Here is a 10,331-nt window from a genome sequence, read left to right as displayed (position 1 = left end):
TTTCTTGTGACATTGGTTTTACATTTTTTTCCTAGTAAATATTTTCTATGATTTGAAATATTATATTAAAAAGCTTCCCCTATTTGCGAAATCGCACTTGACTGAGACTTTAAACACCTAATACAGTGTCGTACGTTCTCACAATCGAGATAGGTGCAGGTTGTAAAGTTGTCTTTAGAAGAGACATTAAACATATATGTTAGAACACCAGAAAAAGACGTGAAGAATAGGGCGCTGACTGACAAAATGATAGCGCCTTAGTCAAGCGTGTAAAAGATGAGCCAGATCTTACCAGAAGGGTCAAGTCACTATTTGTGAAACTAGATGCAACTGTGGATAATCGCGACTTTCTAAATTTAGACATGGCAAATCTTCGGACAATCTCCTGTGGCACATACCAACTATCACTGGCAGCAGGCTACATCAGTGAGCACTTGTCATGATGGTGGCGATGAGATCTGGATCTATTGGCACTCAAGGTACATTGAACGATGTCAGATCCACTCGAGGCATAAGAGGACTGTAAGGTACAATGTGTGGATCCAGCATGACAGCTCCGACCCCATTAATCACATAAAGGGTTGATATTGACAGTGCCCCAATGGACGGATAACCATGGGATATTTGCCCAAGTAGCCAGTATCCTATACTATTCAGGATACTACATGCATTTGGAAACCAGAAAGACGTTGCATCCAAAAGTCAAAAGGTTTAAGACAAACTTCAATATTGTAGATTTCGCTACCAACCGTCATCTTCCAGGTATAAGACATGGTATTAGGACGAGGAAGCAATAATGGATTTTAGATTAGGTGGTTTAATGAGTAAACAAATAATAATCTATCATGTAGCGTTCTTGTCAGAAAAAAATATTCAGCAGTTTTAAGAAAATTTAAAGTTTATGGTTGTCAGGGAACATTGCCGGTATTTTGAAGGTGAAAATTTTACTTTAATTGGTTATTAGTGTAGATGTTAGTCCCTGTGTACTAATGAAAGCAAGTATAACCATTTTATTTTTCATCCAAAACTGTATCAAAAGATTATCTTATGTGGTCTAATTATATTATTTTTTAAGGAGTATGATTTACTGCAAATTATGAACCAAAATAATATGTAGAGAAAATGTACGCAATTGATATGCAACATTAATTTAAAGACAAAAATTGTCGAATTTTTTATTCATATTTCTAGCCGTGTCAGATTTCTGAAGAAACGATACACCCACTTCCGGTTCTTGTGCACCAAAAAATGTTGTGATTAGTTCATTAGCTCATTATGTAAACTAATTGTGGATAAATTTTCTGAAAAATCTGGGACGAGTAAATTTGTCATTTAACGGTCAAATTTCCAAATGATTTATTTTTTGGTTTATATGCGGGCACAAGTGAAGCTGAAATGTGGATGGCCAGGTTACGTTACAGAATTGCTGAATTTACGACTTTGCGTCTGGAGTGCTTTGGTATTTGCCTGATGCATATAATTACCAATATAGTACAGCATCGATGCAACATAAGCGCACATACCTGATGTCCGTTTTCCTGCTGGACAAAGACAGTACTATACCTTGGTGGGATTTTCCAATTTGTACGTTTCAAATGGGATCCAAAAATGGTACTTTGTTTGCTAATTGTTACGTGAATAAATCTTCACTTGATTATCATTATTATTTTTTGTATTACTCTTTTATTGAAATAGTACCGAAATGAGTATTTTATAAATTATATTTAGAGAGATAATATGCAAGTAGAATGAATGTGAAAAAAAATGAATGACGTGTGCAAGTCCTCCTGTGAAAGGACATATTTGTAATATATTAACATGTTTTGCCTAAATAAAAAAATATGTTAATAAAAAAGCATGCTGATATACCCAGATTTCACCATCATTTGATTGGTGCTCAACAATGTTACTAAGGGACAGTTTGATCTGGTAAATGCCACATGCCAATGTCTCAAGGTACTCAAGATTCAACCGGAAAATGATATGGTTGAAGCCTGAAGTTTCTGCCATTCACTCTTTGCAAAAGAGACGTCATGCGAGTCACCATTTGAATGTCGCGATGCTCATGCTAATTGTCTGAAACATACATAGGCCCTCAGAAACAATTCAGACTTGCAATTACAATACGACCAAGTTTCCCGATGAAAGCTATCACGTGATTTGAAGTCAATTTATCTTTGAATACAACCCGATCTTCAATGTTAAGACTCTACAAACCAACGCTCTGTAGTGCAACATCGATCATCGTTGGTTTGTTGGGAAACCAGTTGTGACTTATCAGCTGACAGGAGAGAGGGCCTTTTAGCATCGTATCAAAATTCTCCGTGATCAATTTGATGATAGATGGATCATTGATGATGTCATTGTAAGGGCCAACTGTATCTAGTACGTAGCCATCAGGTACTACAATTGACATGAACTTCAGGTAAGTTATTTGGTTTTCTGTCCCTTCGTAGGATGCCCTTTGAAACTCTTGAAGACTGCTTTTGTGCAGATAAATGTATGTACCATCTAAGATAAGGCTTATCTTATTATAAAATGTCCTTGTAAAAACTGTTGTGTAACAGGGCTTCGTCATGTGAAAGATGCGCTGTGCAAAGCTATTGTGGCACAAATGTTGTTGAAAACATCAACAACTAATGAACATATCTAGATGATGTTAATTCGAACAGCAATCTAATTAAAATCTAGATGGTCATTCTCATTGTGAGAGAAATACTGTTACAAAGAGTTACAAAGTGACATTGTAACGTAGTGACAATGACCATCTTGATTTTAATTAGACAGTTTTGGTAATGCCGACAAGTGCATCCTTGAGAGGTTTGTTTTCAGTTTTAGCCAGAAGTTCAGCAGGATGTTCAATGAAGAGGTACACTCGGTAAAATGTAAAAGACCAGATTTGCACCATTCATGCATCTGTTGAAACTGGTTTCTAGTCTACCCAGTCCATGACTGGTAATCGATATCGGATATATTTGAAAACTGTAAATGTGGTGAAATTCTATCGTTGAACACCTTGTGATTATCTCCAAGAAATCATTGACTAGCTGTACAGATATGTCCCCTAGTTTAATTTCAACTGGTTGTCTATCATTATACCTTAGTATCAGGGTGCAAGTAATTACCAATGAGGTGGTCAGGGCAAATACGTGCATCAGGAAGACACCACGGATGTGTCTCGAGAAGCAAACTATAGCGGCCAGGCTTTGATACAGTGGCACATAAGTCATTAGACTGTAAGCAAATGGAACATTTCCGATGAGAAGATGGACCATTCTTGACATCAGTGATATTCAGGAGACATAAGATGGGTATACTCTTTTGCACGGGCTCTGAATTCCCATCAGTTGTATTTTCCATCAATCTACTACTCGATGGGAGATTTCTGACCATAATCACCACCCTCTTCGGGATGTGGTCTTTTCCTCACATATTGAGTGTCACATTTCTTGCAGCTATTGCAGCCATCTCCTACAAACAAGCCATCTTTTGTCAGGATATTTTTCAGCCAAGCGTTCTGCAAGGAATCTAAGTTCTTAATGATTTTTCTGTTTTATCACAATTCTTAAATATTAGTTTACAAATTGGAATTATGCAAACTTCACCCATGCTTGCCACAAAATCAATGTACAATGCAGTGATAAAACTGTTGAATGCATATATCAATATTTATCAGGATGGGCGCCAATGAACATAGAATTACATACTGATTGTGGTTATCAATTATCACAGATATATCCAGAGACAATTTTACACTTTTAGATACATAACAATCAAAGTTATAATTCAAAATGTGATAAGTGTTGATTATTTCTTTTTATCAATATCTTGCGTATATATCATTTTAGGGATTGTATTTAAATCAAATATATATATAAATGTTGTTATGGTCATGACAATAAATATGACATGCAATCGTCATATCCATTGAATGATAACTAAGAGATTTAGTTTCACTAAAATATCCTTTTCATTGACAATTTTATTAGTCACAAATTTTACTAAATGTGTTACTTCTTTCGGCAAATGTTATGTCCCGAATAATGTTAAATGAAATTTCGTTCATACAAACCAGCATTTATGATATCACTGGCATTCATAAATTGTAAGATAAATGGCCATACATTTACTTTTCTTGTTTGATTAAAGCCCTGTATTTACTTCCTTTGTGTTAAAATATGTTTTCATACATAACATCATGTATCTATCACAACGATTTTTCCCGTCGTTGTAATATTTTTTTAGAATATATATAAAATCCAAAGATGTTAAAATACGGTCCAAGATATAGTATTTATTACACTAAACTTTCTAGGAGTCGGCAGGCGATTTACGGAATATCCGAAAATCGACCCGTGCAGTCCGAACTCTCGGTTCTAATTAATTTTACAAAACCTTACACATAGTATTTAAGCTAGAGTTAATACAAATGATTGACAGGTGGCATTTTAGTACTCAGATGGTCACATTTCAGACAGGTGAGATAATAAGCTTAATTGACCTTTGTCCGAGGCTAGGTGTCTTACCTGGCCAGACCAGTTAATTAACTCAATTAACATCAAAAGGTAAATGTACATACATATTGCGCGGTTTAATCCGATAACAATGAGAAAAGGGGAATTATACATATCACTTTCAAAAGACGGACAGCTGGTTGAGATGTAATTAAATAATTTGCAAGTGTAACATTTTTACAAAGAGAAATTAGACATCGAAGAAATCCAAAATTATGGAAAATGTAAAATGTCTAATAATGTTTATATTACAACAAATTTCATAAAATTCACTATGAAATATCAACTGAAGATGAATTCACAAACAGTTCATTCCAATAACATTGTATTTGATAATGGCGATTTTGAGATATTAACTCCTTGCTTATGTTGTTTTAAATGACAAATTCACTAGTCATGAAATTTCTTGAAATTTTCAATGAATTAAGTTTACATAATGTGCCAAAAAGATACAAAATATTTTGATGCACATAAACCAAAAGTGGTTGTATCATATCCGTAAACAATTAAAACAGTTAAAAAAATCGCCTCAAAATTTGTAGGATCAAAATTTGCAGTAAATAATACTCTTTCGCAAATAAGATCATTTGACCAAATAAAACATTGTTTTGATAGTGTTTTGGTTGAAATAGTGAACCCGGTCATACACTTGTATTGGACAAGTTAATTTAGGTCATAACACAGGCCCCTGGGACCTTTTGACCTTATTTCTCTCTAAAGGTGCTGCAAACAACATCTGGGTTTGGTTTAATTGGTTCATGGGCAAAATTCTATTGTTCGTGAAAGAGGTCCTTTGTTTCATACCTACATCAATGAGGGAGGGAAAATTGTATAAATAAAAATATCCCCTCAACGTGTGGTGAGGCCCTTTAGGGGAAAAAGGAAAAAAAATGGAATATCTTTTCTTCAGTATGATCAAAAGTCAACCTCTAGGCGAGCCTTTTGTTAATAAACAATGAGGACAGAATCGACAAGGAGGATAAATTACTTCCATGCATGTTGAATAGAGAATGTTATGTGAACGAAATTGAATTAAATTTATTTTGCAACATTTTGATTACGTTCTATAATTAGTACAGACATCAACATCGTAATTGTTTAAGATTATTAAAAGAGTAGGTCAAATGTTGAGATACCAATAGAGTTTGAAAGGAGGGTTTGTTTATAAGCCAACCGCAGCAGTTGCCGGGGCAAGCCAATATGCCATATGATGCACTTTCTCAGTCATCGTAGCTTAATGTCTTCATATTTTTTAATTTTGGACTCATTCTGGATGAGTTATGTGTATCTCTCCGGACCTACCCATTACTAACTATGTCTCAGGTACTATATATACCCTTGAATCAAAATATTTGAAACGTATGGTTCAGGTTGATTTACATATATCTAAAGAAAGATAACTCTTCTCCTTACACTGAAATAAGGATAGAAAATTCAATTTTACTCATTTGTATCATGCCCAATATATATATTTAAGCTGGAACAGTTTCATCATTTTCCTTTAGATGTAATATACTGTGTGTGGGATCACTCCTTGAGGAATTGTACGTTGCTTTGAAAAAAAACCACCTTTTTACGTGAGATATAAGAGATGGTGCAAACAAATACTATTTTGTGGCTTGTAGGATATTTATGTGATGTCAAAAATTATAAATAGCACTTGGTTTTCCCAGTATTCAATCTGATCTACCAGTTACTTCCCTTCATTCTACTCAATCAGTACTGCAATGAGCTTAATTCCCTGACAACCGATATATTTGGAGCGAAGTACGACACATTGTTTAATTAGTCAACATACACCACCTTATGTAACTGACCCTGGGGTATCACGTTTGAGATAAACATTACTATTGTTTATATAGGTAAATTCAATCACAGGTTCCTGACTCTTTTTATAAAACAATAACATATAAGAGTACATATAAATAAGAAATTATGTAATTACCTCCGGTTCAAGTTCATTTTAAGAAAATTCCAATAATATGAACTGTTTAAAAGATGTATACTTGACATAAGGACAATGGGTGATTTAAATATAGTCCAAGCGTTAATTAAGGTATGATAATTAGGCTGTATCTGTACTACCAGTACTCTAATTGCACATTAAGAATAAATTGAATCTACATTTTTGTACCATCAACGTTAAATAAAAATTACATTGAATACAGAAATAAACTGCATAGACCAATAACATCAGCTAATCAAAATAAAATAACAATGACATATAGACTTTTTTATGAACTGAAAATAAATGTACTTTGTGAACTGATTGTTTTCATGGGGCTTCGAAATTAATTGTTGTCAAAATTTCGAATTACAAGAAACAGCTGCAGCAGCTGAATTTTGATGAACTTCGAACAAATCCTAATTTGACATGTTCCTGTTCTACGGTACATCTCGGTAATACGCTGTACAGTTGGAAACAGAGTGACTTCATATTGTCAACTAAGAATGAAATTGAAGTTTCTTATTCTGAAATACACCATAAACGTTACACTTTGCTGACATCCTCGGCGATGGTAGTCCACTACTCCGATACCAGGACTACCAGTGATGGTAGTTCACTACTCCGATACCCGGACTCCAAGTGATGGTAGTTCACTACTCCGATACCCGGATTCCCAGTGATGGTAGTTCACTACTCCGATACCCGGATTCCAAGTGATGGTAGTTCACTACTCCGATACCCGGACTCCAAGTGATGGTAGTTCACTACTCCGATACCTGGACTCCCAGTGATGGTAGTTCACTACTCCGATACCCGGACCCCCAGTAGTGGTAGTTCACTACTCCGATACCCGGACTCCCAGTGGTGGTAGTTCACTACTCCGATACCCGGACTCCCAGTGATAGTAGTTCACTACTCCGATACCCGGACCCCCAGTGATGGTAGTTCACTACTCCGATACCCGGACTCCCAGTGGTGGTAGTTCACTACTCCGATACCCGGACTCCCAGTGATAGGTAGTTCACTACTCCGATACCCGGACCCCCAGTGATGGTAGTTCACTACTCCGATACCCGGACTCCCAGTGGTGGTAGTTCACTACTCCGATACCCGGACTCCCAGTGATGGTAGTTCACTACTCCGATACCCGGACTCCCAGTGATGGTAGTTCACTACTCCGATACCCGGACTCCCAGTGATGGTAGTTCACTACTCCGATACCCGGACCCCCAGTGATGGTAGTTCACTACTCCGATACCCGGACTCCCAGTGATGGTAGTTCACTACTCCGATACCCGGACTCCCAGTGATGGTAGTTCACTACTCCGATACCCGGACTCCCAGTAATGGTAGTTCACTACTCCGATACCCTGACTCCAAGTGATGGTAGTTCACTACTCCGATACCTGGACTCCCAGTGATGGTAGTTCACTACTCCGTTACCCGGACCCCCAGTAGTGGTAGTTCACTACTCCGATACCCGGACTCCCAGTGATGGTAGTTCACTACTCCGATACCCGGACTCCCAGTGATGGTAGTTCACTACTCCGATACCCGGACTCCCAGTGGTGGTAGTTCACTACTCCGATACCTGGACTGTCAGTGATGGTAGTTCACTACTCCGATACCAGGACTACCAGTGATGGTAGTTCACTACTCCGATACCCGGACTCCCAGTGATGATAGTTCACTACTCCGATACCCGGACTCCCAGTGATACTCCGATACCCGGACTCCCAGTGATGGTAGTTCACTACTCCGATACCCGGACTCCCAGTGATGGTAGTTCACTACTCCGATACCCGGACTCCCAGTGATGGTAGTTAACTACTCCGATACCCGGACTCCCGGTGATGGTAGTTCACTACTCCGATACCCGGACTCCCAGTGATGGTAGTTCACTACTCCGATACCCGGACTCCCAGTGATGGTAGTTCACTACTCCGATACCCGGACTCCCAGTGATGGTAGTTCACTACTCCGATACCCGGACTCCCAGTGATGGTAGTTCACTACTCCGATACCCGGACTCTCAGTGGTGGTAGTTCACTACTCCGATACCCGGACTCCCAGTGATGGTAGTTCACTACTCCGATACCCGGACCCCCAGTAGTGGTTGTTCACTACTCCGATACCCGGACTCCCAGTGATGGTAGTTCACTACTCCGATACCCGGACTCCCAGTGATGGTAGTTCACTACTCCGATACCCGGACTCCCAGTGGTGGTAGTTCACTACTCCGATACCCGGACTCCCAGTGGTAGTAGTTCACTACTCCGATACCCGGACTCCCTGTGATGGTAGTTCACTACTCCGATACCTGGACTCCCAGTGATGGTAGTTCACTACTCCGATACCCGGATTCCCAGTGATGGTAGTTTACTACTCCGATACCCGGACTCCCAGTGGTGGTAGTTCACTACTCCGATACCCGGACTCCCAGTGATGGTAGTTCACTACTCCGATACCCGGACCCCCAGTGATGGTAGTTCACTACTCCGATACCCGGACTCCCAGTGGTGGTAGTTCACTACTCCGATACCCGGACTCCCAGTGATGGTAGTTCACTACTCCGATACCTGGACTCCCAGTGATGGTAGTTCACTACTCCGATACCCGGATTCCCAGTGATGGCAGTTTACTACTCCGATACCCGGACTCCCAGTGGTGGTAGTTCACTACTCCGACACCCGGACTCCCAGTGATGGTAGTTCACTACTCCGATACCCGGACTCCCAGTGATGGTAGTTCACTACTCCGATACCAGGACTACCAGTGATGGTAGTTCACTACTCCGATACCCGGACTCCCAGTGATGGTAGTTCACTACTCCGATACCCGGACTCCCAGTGATGGTAGTTTACTACTCCGATACCCGGACTCCCAGTGATGGTAGTTCACTACTCCGATACCCGGACTCCCAGTGATGGTAGTTCACTACTCCGATACCCGGACTCCCAGTGATGGTAGTTCACTACTCCGATACCCGGACTCCCAGTGATGGTAGTTAACTACTCCGATACCCGGACTCCCGGTGATGGTAGTTCACTACTCCGATACCCGGACTCCCAGTGATGGTAGTTCACTACTCCGATACCCGGACTCCCAGTGATGGTAGTTCACTACTCCGATACCCGGACTCCCAGTGATGGTAGTTCACTACTCCGATACCCGGACTCCCAGTGATGGTAGTTCACTACTCCGATACCCGGACTCTCAGTGGTGGTAGTTCACTACTCCGATACCCGGACTCCCAGTGATGGTAGTTCACTACTCCGATACCCGGACCCCCAGTAGTGGTTGTTCACTACTCCGATACCCGGACTCCCAGTGATGGTAGTTCACTACTCCGATACCCGGACTCCCAGTGATGGTAGTTCACTACTCCGATACCCGGACCCCCAGTGGTGGTAGTTCACTACTCCGATACCCGGACTCCCAGTGGTAGTAGTTCACTACTCCGATACCCGGACTCCCTGTGATGGTAGTTCACTACTCCGATACCTGGACTCCCAGTGATGGTAGTTCACTACTCCGATACCCGGATTCCCAGTGATGGTAGTTTACTACTCCGATACCCGGACTCCCAGTGGTGGTAGTTCACTACTCCGATACCCGGACTCCCAGTGATGGTAGTTCACTACTCCGATACCCGGACCCCCAGTGATGGTAGTTCACTACTCCGATACCCGGACTCCCAGTGGTGGTAGTTCACTACTCCGATACCCGGACTCCCAGTGATGGTAGTTCACTACTCCGATACCCGGACTCCCAGTGATGGTAGTTCACTACTCCGATACCCGGATTCCCAGTGATGGCAGTTTACTACTCCGATACCCGGACTCCCAGTGGTGGTAGTTCACTACTCC

This window comes from Pecten maximus, chromosome 11 (genome assembly GCF_902652985.1).
Source record: "Pecten maximus chromosome 11, xPecMax1.1, whole genome shotgun sequence".
NCBI classification, from domain to species: Eukaryota; Metazoa; Mollusca; class Bivalvia; order Pectinida; family Pectinidae; genus Pecten; species Pecten maximus.
Note: the sequence above shows the minus strand (reverse complement) of the source record.